Consider the following 12,224-nt stretch of genomic DNA (forward strand, 5'->3'; position numbering starts at 1 on the left):
AGAGCCTGGCTTCATACAAGTAAAGCATTAGAAGAATCCAATGGTGATATTTTGACTTCTCTTTTGCCAGCTCACCCCATGGGTTGTCAGTGTCGTTCTGATTATGGGAATCAGAGTCCTTAGTGCCTTTGAGTCCAGTCAGAGTAGAAAACCAATCATAAAAACCCATTTTTAAGATTCCGTTTCTTCAGAATCACTCCCAGTACCAAGCTGTATCAGCTTGGGTTTTTAGAGAAACAGGATCAGCAGGAAATATCCCTAGATATAAAATTTATAAAAGTGTTTCATGTAACCGTGGGAATGTAGAAGCCAACATCTGTAGGGCAAGTTGCAAGCTGGTAACTCTGATGGAGGGTCTGGATGAACTCCACAGGAACAGCTGCTGGCTGAAGCAGGAAGAGAGACAGTCTCTTATGTATCCTCCTTAAAAGCTTTCCAGTGATTAGTTTAAGCATCACTCATTGCAGAAGACACTCCCCTTAGCAGATTACAAATGAGATCAACTGTGCATGCAGCCAATGTGGTCATGATTTAAGTGCATGAAATGTCCTCATAGCAAGACCTATGCCAGTGCTTGCCCGACCAGATAAACAGGCACCACCACCTGGCCAAGTTGACACATAAGCCTGACCATGACATAACCTTTCACCAACAGTCTATTTTCAACCCTGTCATGTAAATGTTTACTAACCAGTTACAATGTAGCAACATCTCAAACCCCACCCTCCTTGGTTTGACTTAATAAAAACCCATGTGCCAATCATCCTGAGTATATCACTTCCTTAAATATGCCCGGGCTCACCCTTTAAGTGTGTACTTTCTTTTCAATAAACTTTTCTCACTTGCTTAAACCTGCTTAAATTTATCCTTGAACTCCTCCTAGCAACAAGATGTCAAGCCTTGAAGGAGGCTGTGGTAACAAGGTAGCAAGAGCAAAAGAGCTCCAGTAACAAGACTGCTGTGGTTGTGTCAAAAAAAAAGGGCTTGAAGAGGCTTCCATGGTCACAGGTGGGATAACCCCTATTGAGATAATGGATCGGGCAGCATTAGCAATGACTGCTAACATCACAAAGAAAAGAATTCCTAGTCATTATATGTCTTTGGCGATGGTACCCACCAATACTTTGAAGTAGCGTAGCCAAAAAAATACGATTTAAATAGGACCTATTTTCCAGATCCATACTTTGTATGGAAACTATTTTTTTTCACTCAAGAGGCATATGGATCTTCTCTTTGTCCCTGTATGTCAATATTTCTTGAAGACATGCCTGAAGAGGGTCTTTTTTCATCCATTGGCTGGGCAATTGGTGGAGCATTTCAATCTGCTGGCTCACATCCTTCGGTTCTGAGACATTGTCTTGAATCATTTTATTGATGATTTCATTTCCTCCATTTCCTCTATTCTCTTCCTGGAGTTTCCATTATTTGAAATTGGACTGGTCATGGTGGGGTACCGTTGACTATTGAACACATTATGTTTCATTGGAAAGCTTTTTCTTAGGCTCACAACATGTGGTCAGTTCAAAATGGCCACGTAAAATGTCCTTCCTGTGACCTTCCCATTAAGAGCTGTGCCTTGGCCCAACTGGTGCCAGGACCCCTGCTCCACCCCAACCCTGCCTCGCACCCAAGCTCTAATGCATCTGCCCTGGTCCACCCCAAAGTGGGTCTCTGGGCATTTCTGCCCCAAGACTTCCTTGGTTTGAAAACACCTCCCCGCTGACCCCTCAGGTCCTGTTTTCATCTGAAAGATTGAGGTTGGCCTAGTAATGAAACCAGGTTTCAGCTGAGAAAAAGGGGGAGAGGGAAGGAAGGGGAGGAGAAAGATTCATGGTTGAAGACCCTGGCTTGAAGTTTGCATGAAACTGCTCCCCTTACATGCATACAGAGCTGCAAGGCATGCTAGAGCCACAGCACTATGATTTTGGAAGAAAAGATGAATGGATTTTGATGGACAGCTGGCAGTGTCCCCTTAGCATTAAACGAATTACCCAGAATGCAGTATAGAGGAACATTATTGATGGAAAACATGAATAAAAGTTGAAGGAACATGGAAAACAGGGTGAGATGGTCTAATATAGGTTCATTGAAGTTCCAGAAATGACAGGCTCAGTGAAAGGCAAGACTCCTCAGATTGAGAAGACACAATCTATCCCAAGAAGGATGGTTTCTTTAATAATCCACACCTAGACATACAACAGTGAAATTGCAAAACAAAACAAAACAAAATGTCTTAAATGTATGCATAGAGAAAGACAGATCATCAATAAAAGAATGATAATTAGGCTGATGAGTTAGTCAGGGTTCTGTAGAGAAACAGAACCAACAGGAGAGACCTGTAAACATACACACACTTCTTAAGTAAAAGCATTTGAGTAAACCATGGGAGAATTATTTTAAAATATTGAAAGCAGAAGGTCTTTTCAACTGTAACACAAAAGTTAAACGACATTAAAAAATGAATAAAATGATTATATAAATTCAAACACTTCTGAATGAAAAAAAATTACTGTCAGTAAAATCAAAAGACAAAGTCACCTGGAGGAAATATGTCTAACTCATATTGTAGCTGATGACTATTCTCTAAATATATAAAGAGCATCTGCAAATCAGCAAGAAAGAGACTAACAGCCAAAATAAATAAATAAATGGGCAAACGAGGTGACATGACTCAATTATTCATCAAGGGAAAGAGGGAGGAAGGAAGGAAAGAAGGAAGGAAGGAATAAAAGAGGGCAGGAAAGCAGACACCTTTTTTAAAATAAGCTTTTCACTCTGGAATAATATTGGTTCATAGGAAAGTTGCGAAGATACCACAGAAAGTTCCCATATACCCGTCTCCCAGTTTCCCCTCTCTGTTAGCAGCTTACATAACCACAATACCTTTGTCTAAACTAAGATTTTAACCTTGTCACATCCCCATTAAGTAACCTACAGATTTCACCAGCTTTTCCCCAAATGTGCCTTTTCTGTTCCAGGAGTCAACCTAGCACCTACCTTGCCCTTAGTTCCCCCATGCCCTTGGTGTCCTCATGTCTGTTTCTTATGACCTTGAGAGTTGCAGGAGGGCCATGCAGGTGTCTTGTGAAAAGTCCCTTGAGTTGTATTTGCTGATGTTTTCCCCATGATTACACTGAGGTGTGGGTTTGGAGCAGATTGCGTGGTGTTGACAGCATGCATCAGTGATTTTAAACTTGGTTGCTTGGTGAAGTGGGTGACTGTCAGGTCTCTCCATCCTAAAGTTAGTATTTTCCCCTAAATTCCCTCCTTTGTTCTTTGGAAGCTTGTCACTAAGCCCAGCCCACATGCAAGGGAGGGGACTCCAACTTCACCTTCTGGAAGGTGGGGTGGGGCATATCTAATTCTTCTACAAGGAAGAGTGTTTCCCTTGTCCCCATTTGTTTCTATCTCCGTATGGACTTCAGGATATTTATTTCCTATTTTGGGTTATAGTCCAATGTCTTGTTATTTATTGTGCTGCTCAAACTGTTACAGCTTTGGCCAGCGGGAGCTTTTTTAGCTGGCCCTCTGACATACACCCATCATTGTGTTGGGTTTTTAAGGCCCTCCTTACTTCGGTTGCTACAGGGTGCTCCAGGCTCAGCGTGGTATTTTCCCTACCCCAACCTTAGAATCAGCCATTTCTCCAAGGACCCCCGGTGTGCTGGTTTGAAAGGATGTATGGACCCTAGAAAAGCCATGTTTTAATCAAAATTCCATTTTATAGAGGCAGAATAACCCCTATTCCATACTGTATGTAATTAGATAATCTCCCTGGGGAGGTAACCTAATCAACAGTGGTTGCTACGCTGGATTAGGGGAGATGTGTCTCCACCCATTTGGGTGAGTCGTGATTAGTTTCTGAGGTCCTATAAAAGAGCAAACGTTATGGAGAATGAGAGGTTGGGAGAGAGCAGAGAATGCTGTAGCACCATGAAGCAGAGTCCACCAGCCAGCAACCTTTGGAGATGAAGAAAGAAAACGCCTTCCGGGGAGCTTTTTTTTTTCTTTTTTTTTTATAGTTCAGGTGCAGCTTCATTCAGTGTTTTAACATAGTTACATTACAATTAGGTATTATTGTGCTGTCCATTTTTGAGTTTTTGTGTTTAGTCCTGTTGCAAAGTCTGTATCCCTTCAGCTCCAATTACCCATTATCTTACCCAGTTTCTAACTCCTGCTGGTCTCTGTTACCAATGACATATTCCAAGTTGATTCTCGAATGTTGGTTCACATCAGTGGGACCATACAGTATTTGTCCTTTAGTTTTTGGCTAGACTCACTCAGAATAATGTTCTCTAGGTCCATCCATGTTATTACATGCTTCATAAGTTTAGTCTGTCTTAAAGCTGCATAATATTCCATCATAGGTATACGCCACAGTTTGTTTAGCCACTCGTCTGTTGATGGACATTTTGGCTGTTTCCATCTCTTTGCAATTGTAAATAATGCTGCTATAAACACTGGTGTGCAAATGTCCATCTGTGTCTTTGCCCTTAAGTCCTTTGAGTAGATACCTAGCAGTGGTATTGCTGGGTCGTAATCCATTCTGCCAGTCTATGTCTTTTGATTGGGGAATTCAGTCCATTAACTTTTAGTGTTATTACTGTTTGGATAATATTTTCCTCTACCATTTTGCCTTTTGTATTATATATATCATATCTGATTTTCCTTCTTTCTACACTTTACTCCATACCTCTCTTTTCTGTCTTTTCGTCTGACTCTAGTGCTCCCTTTAGTATTTTTTGCAGAGCTGGTCTCTTGGTCACAAATTCTCTTAGTGACTTTTTGTCTATAAATGTTTTAATTTCTCCTTCATTTTTGAAGGACAATTTTGCTGGATATAGAAGTCTTGGTTGGCAGTTTTTCTCTTTTAGTGATTTAAATATATCATCCCACTGTCTTCTAGCTTCCATGGTTTCTGCTGAGAAATCTACACATAGTCTTATTGGGTTTCCCTTGTATGTGACAGATTGTTTTTCTCTTGCTGCTTTCAAGATCCTCTCTTTCTCTTTGACCTCTGACATTCTAACTAGTAAGTGTCTTGGAGAACGCCTATTTGGGTCTATTCTCTTTGGGGTGCGCTGCACTTCTTGGATCTGTAAATTTAGGTCTTTCATAAGAGTTGGGAAATTTTCAGTGATAATTTCTTCCATTAGTTTTTCTCCTCCTTTTCCCTTCTCTTCTCCTTCTGGGACACCCACAACACGTATATTTGTGCGCTTCATATTGTCATTCAGTTCCCTGATCCCCTGCTCAAGTTTTTCCATTCTTTTCCCTATAGTTTCTGTTTCTTTTTGGAATTCAGATGTTCCATCCTCCAGTTCACTAATTGTAGCTTCTGTCTCTTTAAATCTACCATTGTAGGTATCCATTGTTTTTTTCCATCTTTTCTACTTTGTCCTTCGCTCCCATAAGTTCTGTGATTTGGTTTTTTTTCAGATTTTCTATTTCTTCTTTTTGTTCAGCCCATGTCTTCTTCATGTCCTCCCTCAATTTATTGATTTGGTTTTTGAAGAGGTTTTCCATTTCTGTTCGTATATTCAGCATTAATTGTCTCAGCTCCTGTATCTCATTTGAACTATTGGTTTGTTCCTTTGACTGGGCCATATCTTCAATTTTCTGAGCGTGATCCGTTATTCCGTTATTTTCTGCTGGTGTCTGGGCATTTGATCAGATTTCCCTGGGTGTGGGACCTGGCTGGTTGAAAGGTTTTTCTGTGAAATCTCTGGGCTCTTTTTTTCTTTTCCTGACCAGCAGATGGCGCTCGTGGCACTCGTCTGTCTGCGGGGCCCACCAGTAAAAGATGCTGTGGCTCCTTTAACTTGCCAATCCAAATCTCGCAGTTGGCCCGGGAAACCGCGCATGGAGGCGGGGTCGCCGGCCACCACGGCTTGGAGGAGTGCCGGTCCAAATTGCCCAGCTGACCTGAGACACCAAGCGTGGCAGGAGGGCCCCGCTATCCAACGTTCCCAGTCAGACCGGGGAGCCACGTGCATGGAGGGGACCCCAGTCGCCAGCCGCCCCGGCCCGGGAAAACACGCGCCCCTCGGGTATCTCACCGCAGCGGATTCTCCCTGCCCGTTCAGCCGTTCCAGAATGGGGTACGCTGTCTTTTTGGTCTCTGTCGTGGCTCCGAGAGCTGTTTCGTATTGTTTCTGTTTCTTTAGTTGCTGTTCTGGAGGAGGAACTAAGACCCGCGCGTCTTACTAAGCCGCCATCTTCTCCCGGGGAGCTTTATGAATCAAGAAGCCAGGAGAGAAAACTAGCAGATGATGCTGTGTTCCCCATGTGCCCTTCCAGCTGAGAGAGAAGCCCTGACTGTGTTCGCCATGTGCCTTCTCACTTGAGAGAGAAACCCTGAACTTCATCGGTCTTCTTGAACCAAGGTATCTTTCCCTGGATGCCCTTAGATTGGACATATCTATAGACTTGTTTTAACTGAGACATTTTCTAGGTCTTAGAACTGTAAAGCTAGCAGCTTATTAAATTCCCCTTTTTAAAAGCCATTCCATTTCTGGTATATTGCATTCCAGCAGCTAGCAAACTAGGACACCTGGTTCCTCTTTTTGTCATTTAGACCAGTAACTGTATAAATGACTTTGAAAGTCCATCAGAAGATGGTCAGTCTCACTTATAATAAGAGAAATGCAAATACAAATGAGATATCATCATCCACTAAAGGATTGACAAGGACCCAAAATTTCACAGGACTCTCTGTTCGCAAAGTACTAAAAGCTGGCACAGACTCGAAAGAGGACATTTTACAACAGCTATCAAAATTCACATTTGGGTGGTACAATGGTGGCTCAATGGCAGAATTCTCACCTGCCATCCAGAGACCTGGGTTTGATTCCTGGAGCCTGCCCATGCAAAAAAAAAAAAAAAAAAATTCAGATTTATGTAAGTTCTGACCTAGCAATCCTACTTCTAATGATATGGCTGCTTAGTTATGAAATGGCATGTGAACTAGGTTTTTTTTTCAATTGCTATGTTGGTTATCAATTTAAAAACTTTCAGCAACATAAATGTACATCAATAGAGAGCTGGCTAAGCAGATTGTTGTCCATGCATTCAGTAGAATACTACACAGTTATAAAAACAAACAAGGAAGCTCTTTACACAATAATGTGAAATGAACTCTGAGATATGTTGTAGGGACAAACTAAACATAATTCAGAAAAACGGGAATAGGATTTTTCCCTAAGATAGGGGAAAGAGATATATGCATATTTACCTATACTTATATGTTTAGTGTTTATATATACATATTTTTGCTCTATATGCATGAACTATGTCATCTGGAAGGACATGGTGAACAGATAATATTGTTGCCAATGGGTGGCTGCCTGGGTAAGAAGAGAAGGCAGAATAGTTTTCCTTGTGCACTTTTTATGTCTTCTGAATTCAAAGTTTTTGTATGTATCACCTACCCCACCCTCTCGAAAAAAGTTAAAATGCCTCTAAATCATTTATGAGTCAAGTGAGAAGTCATCTGGAAATTTAAAGATAAAACTGAATGAAGTTAAATTGAATGAAGAACTGAATGATAGGTATAAATACTACCTATCAAACTCGTGGGATGCAGTTAAAGCAGTCCTTGTAGGGAAATTCATAGCCATAAATGAATATAGTAACAAAGAAGAAAGGCTGAAAGCAAATGAGCATTTAAAACAAGGCCACCAAAAAAGAGAGATGTCTCAGATGTTCATCAAATCAATCCACTACCACTGCTTTAAAATAATAATTATTAAAATAATACTTAATAAACACTGATTGTGAATGGGTTAAAGAGTTTAAAATGTCCTTAGAAGTTATGTTGGATTGAACTATGTACCTTAATAAAAGACACACTCTCCATCTCAATCCACTTTCCTGTGGGTGTGAAGCCACTTGTCCTTTTTGGACCCTTTGGAGATGCATTATAAGTTAAGATGTAGACTCATTTGTGAATACGATCTTCAAAGATCCTATCTAGGCGTGGCCAAACTGAATCAGGGTGGGCTTTAATTTGTATTCCTGGTTTTATAAAGAAGAGCCAGAGGTCAGAGAAAGTCACAAGAGGAGACCAAGGACAACGCCAGGTGATGGAGTTGGAGATGCCAGCCAAAGAAACCCAAGGCTTGTGCAAGCCAGCACACGTCAGAGAGAAAGCTTGGCCTCGCCGCCACCTTGCCTTTGGACTTCTACCCAAAGTGTGAGCCAATAAATTCCTGTTGTTCAGCCAGGTAGTGTGTGGCATTTGTCCCAGGAGCATGGCAAACCGAGACACAGGTCAACTAGTAGAATCTGAGGTCTGGAGACACACCAGGTCCTGGGGAAACCCCTGCCTATCTCCTCTCCTCCTTCGCTGATGCTCAGAAGACGTTCCTCGTGGCACATTCCATGCTCAACTGCACCCAACGCTAAAGCAGCATTAGAAGATGCTTCCTGGGAAGACCCTGAGTCCCCCATATGTGGGCTCGGCATGAATGAGGTCCACATCTGGAGGAAGCCTTGGATTCTGGGTGCAGTGCCCAAGCTCAGGATGCAGGCAGCACTTTCTGGAACATGGTGAGGTCCCCAGGAGGTCTGCTTCCTCGAGGGAATGGGAGTGGAAGCACGCAAGGGAGGACAACCCATTCATGAGTGATCTGCAAAGAGCCCTTGGCGGGGTACACTAGACAGGGGCTAGTCTGGGACATATCTGGGTCCTACAAAGGACCTTAAAGTGAAACACAAAAGAGCTGTTAAAGTGAAACACAAAAGAACTGTTCTTGGAGACTCGGCAGCACGCCTTCTCCCTGGCTTGCAACCTGGGGCACTCAGAAGGCAGAAGGCAAGGAGGCTTGGCTGGGGCGGGGATGGCTTCACCCAGCAGAGACAAGTGCTGTTGCATCAAGTGTCAGCAGTGTGGGTGCAAGCAGAGACCACCTGTCACCTGCCAGGGCATGAAGATAAGGGTGAGGCCCCAGGGATGCCCAGGAAAATTTGGGAAGGATTGAGAGGACTTTGCAGGGAGCTGAAACCCCAAACAAGGAGGAGGGACAAGAACAAATATATTGGAGTATCACTGCACCTGTGACCCCCTTTCTGCCTACAGCCTGGCAAGGATGGCTACACCCGTAAATATGATAGATAAAGAACAAAAAGCAACTTTTGAGCCCATCTCAACCCCCACAACCAGCAATTCTAATCTCATGAAAACATGGGGCAATTGAGACATCATAAAAGAATAGAAAAGAATACACTTTGTAGTTGCAGTACAGACAAGATCACACATAAAAGGTTCCTTTCATCCTGAATTTAAAAATTACGCTTGTTTGGAAAGAGGACACATTTGCAAGCAGCTTCAGTTTAGGTTATTATAAGAACAATTTTCCAAAGAACTTAAAGATTCTTATTCTGAATTACAGACGGTAAAGTGGGAGAAGTTGCTATCTGGAAATTGGAATAAGTGTCAAATGAATGGTGCTAAAAGCAGAACCATGATTTTATGAGCAAAACAGATTTCCTAAAGCACCATCAAAAGGCCTGAGTTGAGTAGTTACTTTGAATATCCTAATTTCAAAGAAATTTGCCTCCTCTTTGAGGAAATACTTTGCACTGTCAGAGCGCACGAGCACAAAAACACTCTACAGCACACATGTTCTTTAGCAAATACATATTTATATTTGTTTGTTTGTTTGATGGCCATAATTCTGCCAAGCCAGGCCACCAGTAAATTGACAGGGCAATTCTCACCTGGTCCCAGCAGGACATGGAGACTCCGGGCTCATCACATGGCTGTCACATGCAGGCACAGGGGTACACATCCATGGGGGGCCCATGGGGGGTGCAAGGAGGAGACCCTGAGAATCTTCTTGCAGGCAGAAGCAATGTGCTGGGCATCCCAGCCTCCCCCTGACCGCTTTCACCCACCCCTCGGACTCCCTGCAGCACAAAGAAAGGCTTCCCCTCTAGAGCACCCAGGCCAAAAGATGCCACTTCCAAAGGCAAAAGAAGCCCTGGGAACTCACTCTCTTCCCTTATGGGTTAAATATGTCCCTTAAAAAATCCATGTCCTGGGTGCATGGGTGGTTCAGTGGTAGAATGCTCGCCTTCCATGCGGGAGACTCAGGTTCGATTCCCAGACCACGCACCCTTAAAAAAAATTGGAAAAAAAAAAGCCATGTCTACCTGGAACTTCAGAATGTGACCTGTTTGAAAATAGGGCTTTTACAGATAGAATGAGTTAAGCGTGGAGGTGAAAGTGTACTGAATTGACTGGGCCCTATATCCCCTGGCTGATGTCCTTATAAGGAGAGGAGAGGACACCCAGAGACATAGGAGAGAAGGCCATGGGAAGGTGGAGGCAGAGATTGGAAGGATGGGGCCACAAGCCAAGGAGTGCCCGGACACAGAAGCTGGAAGGAGCAATGAAGGACTCTCCTCTAGAGCCTTTAGGGAGAAGGCAGGCCTGAGACACCCCGATTAAGGCTTCTTGCCTCCAGACCCACGAGAGAATAAGTTTTCATGGTTTTATGCCATTCCAGAAAGCAATACCTCCTACCACCAAAACCACCCTCCAAGGATGAGATTCCTGAGACAACAGCCGTGAGCAAGATGGTGTCTTGCTTGGGGGTAAATCTGAGGGTTGGCTTTGGTTCCTCTGCCTCAACACAAATCCCTACACCCTGCCAGTCTGAATGCATGCTGCATATCGGTTTGGAGAATGGTCTGGCCACATCAGGGAAAATGCCATCTCTCAGTCCCACGCCCAGTCTCTCATACATGCAAGGATGTTCACCACGGCATGGTCTGTTTCAGTGAAAACATGGAAACATTGGCATGTCCATCTGTAGGAGGAGAGTCTGTAAGAGGTGGAGCATTCCAAGAGTGGAATACTACGCAGCCAGTCAAAATGCAGAAGGAAAGGTGCGTGCGCCCATGTGGGGGATAGAGCTCAGATGCGTGATGCTGCACGGAAACGCACACCACTAAAGGGAAAGTGTCCTGGGATGCCATATCTATAGAGTGCAGAAGCAGGCCAAACCATACTATTTCTTGTTGCTCAAGAGGACATTTCTGTGCAGCCGAGGTATGCCTGGGGCTGAGGACACGAACGCAGGAGGGCGAATCACCCAGGGAGGGAGGCACCACCAGTCAGAAGTACCAGGGGCCTCGGGAGCTGGACTCACGCATGAGTGGGGAGGTACGTGGCTATTCCTCAGCTCGCTCTCGACAATTGCGTGCCCAAAATAGTTCATCAAAAACTAGGGGTTTAAAAGGGGCGGGGGAGAGAAATGAGACAAAATAAAGTGTCAGTGGCTGAGAGATTTCAGAGTCGAGAGGTTATCCTGGAGGTTATTCTTATGCATTATATAGAGATCCCCTTTTTAGTTTAAGGTGTATTGGAGAGGCTGGAGGGAAGTACCTGAAACTGTGGAGCTGTGTTCTAGTAGCCTTGATTCTTGAAGATGATTGTATAATGATACGGCTTTTACAATGTGACTGTGTGATTGTGAAAACCTTGTGTCTGGTGCTGTTTTTAGCCAGGGTTGCCACTCCTCTAAGCAGCCTTCTCCTGGCTGCAGCCACCAGCCACCCCCTTAGGACGCCGAGTAGACATCCAGCCCAACCACCCCACCCAGATCCCCAGACTCACGCCAACCACCCATTTGACCTTGTCACTTGGGTGTCTAGTGGGCACCTCCAGTTTAAATAGACAAGAACTAAGTCCAAATCTCTCCCAGGCCCCACCCCGAGCTCAGAAACCGGGGCATACTCTGGCCTTAAATAATCTGGGTGTCAGCCCCAATTCCTCCCCTCTCCTCTTTCCCTCGTAGATGCTCATCCTTGAATCCCTTTTACTGGTTCTCTGTATCCCTCCCGGAGCTATTGCAAACTACACTCCCAGGCTGGCGCCTGCCGCTTTCTTGAGCTACTGGAGCCACTTTGACCCGAGTCCCCCAAAAGCCAGAAGTGCCAGGGAGTTCACCTCTTCTCCAGGGCAGCCTTGGCCAATGTCTGGCTGGAGCTGAAGTGGGAAAGCCTGGCTTCTGTGCATCCAGGTCAGATCAGCTCTGTGATGTAAATTAGGCTCTGGGGCACTTGGTTTTCTCAGCTGCGTCCCATCCCGAGAAGGCTAGGATCTGAAACTGCACCTTGGCTTGGCTTCTTTTTCCTTATCCTGCTCTTCATCCCCCACCCCGCCTCGTGCCCTGTCTCCTGGGATCTCTCCCTCATTAAATCCTTTGCACACGTGT

This window comes from Tamandua tetradactyla, chromosome 9 (genome assembly GCF_023851605.1).
Source record: "Tamandua tetradactyla isolate mTamTet1 chromosome 9, mTamTet1.pri, whole genome shotgun sequence".
Classification (NCBI taxonomy): Eukaryota; Metazoa; Chordata; class Mammalia; order Pilosa; family Myrmecophagidae; genus Tamandua; species Tamandua tetradactyla.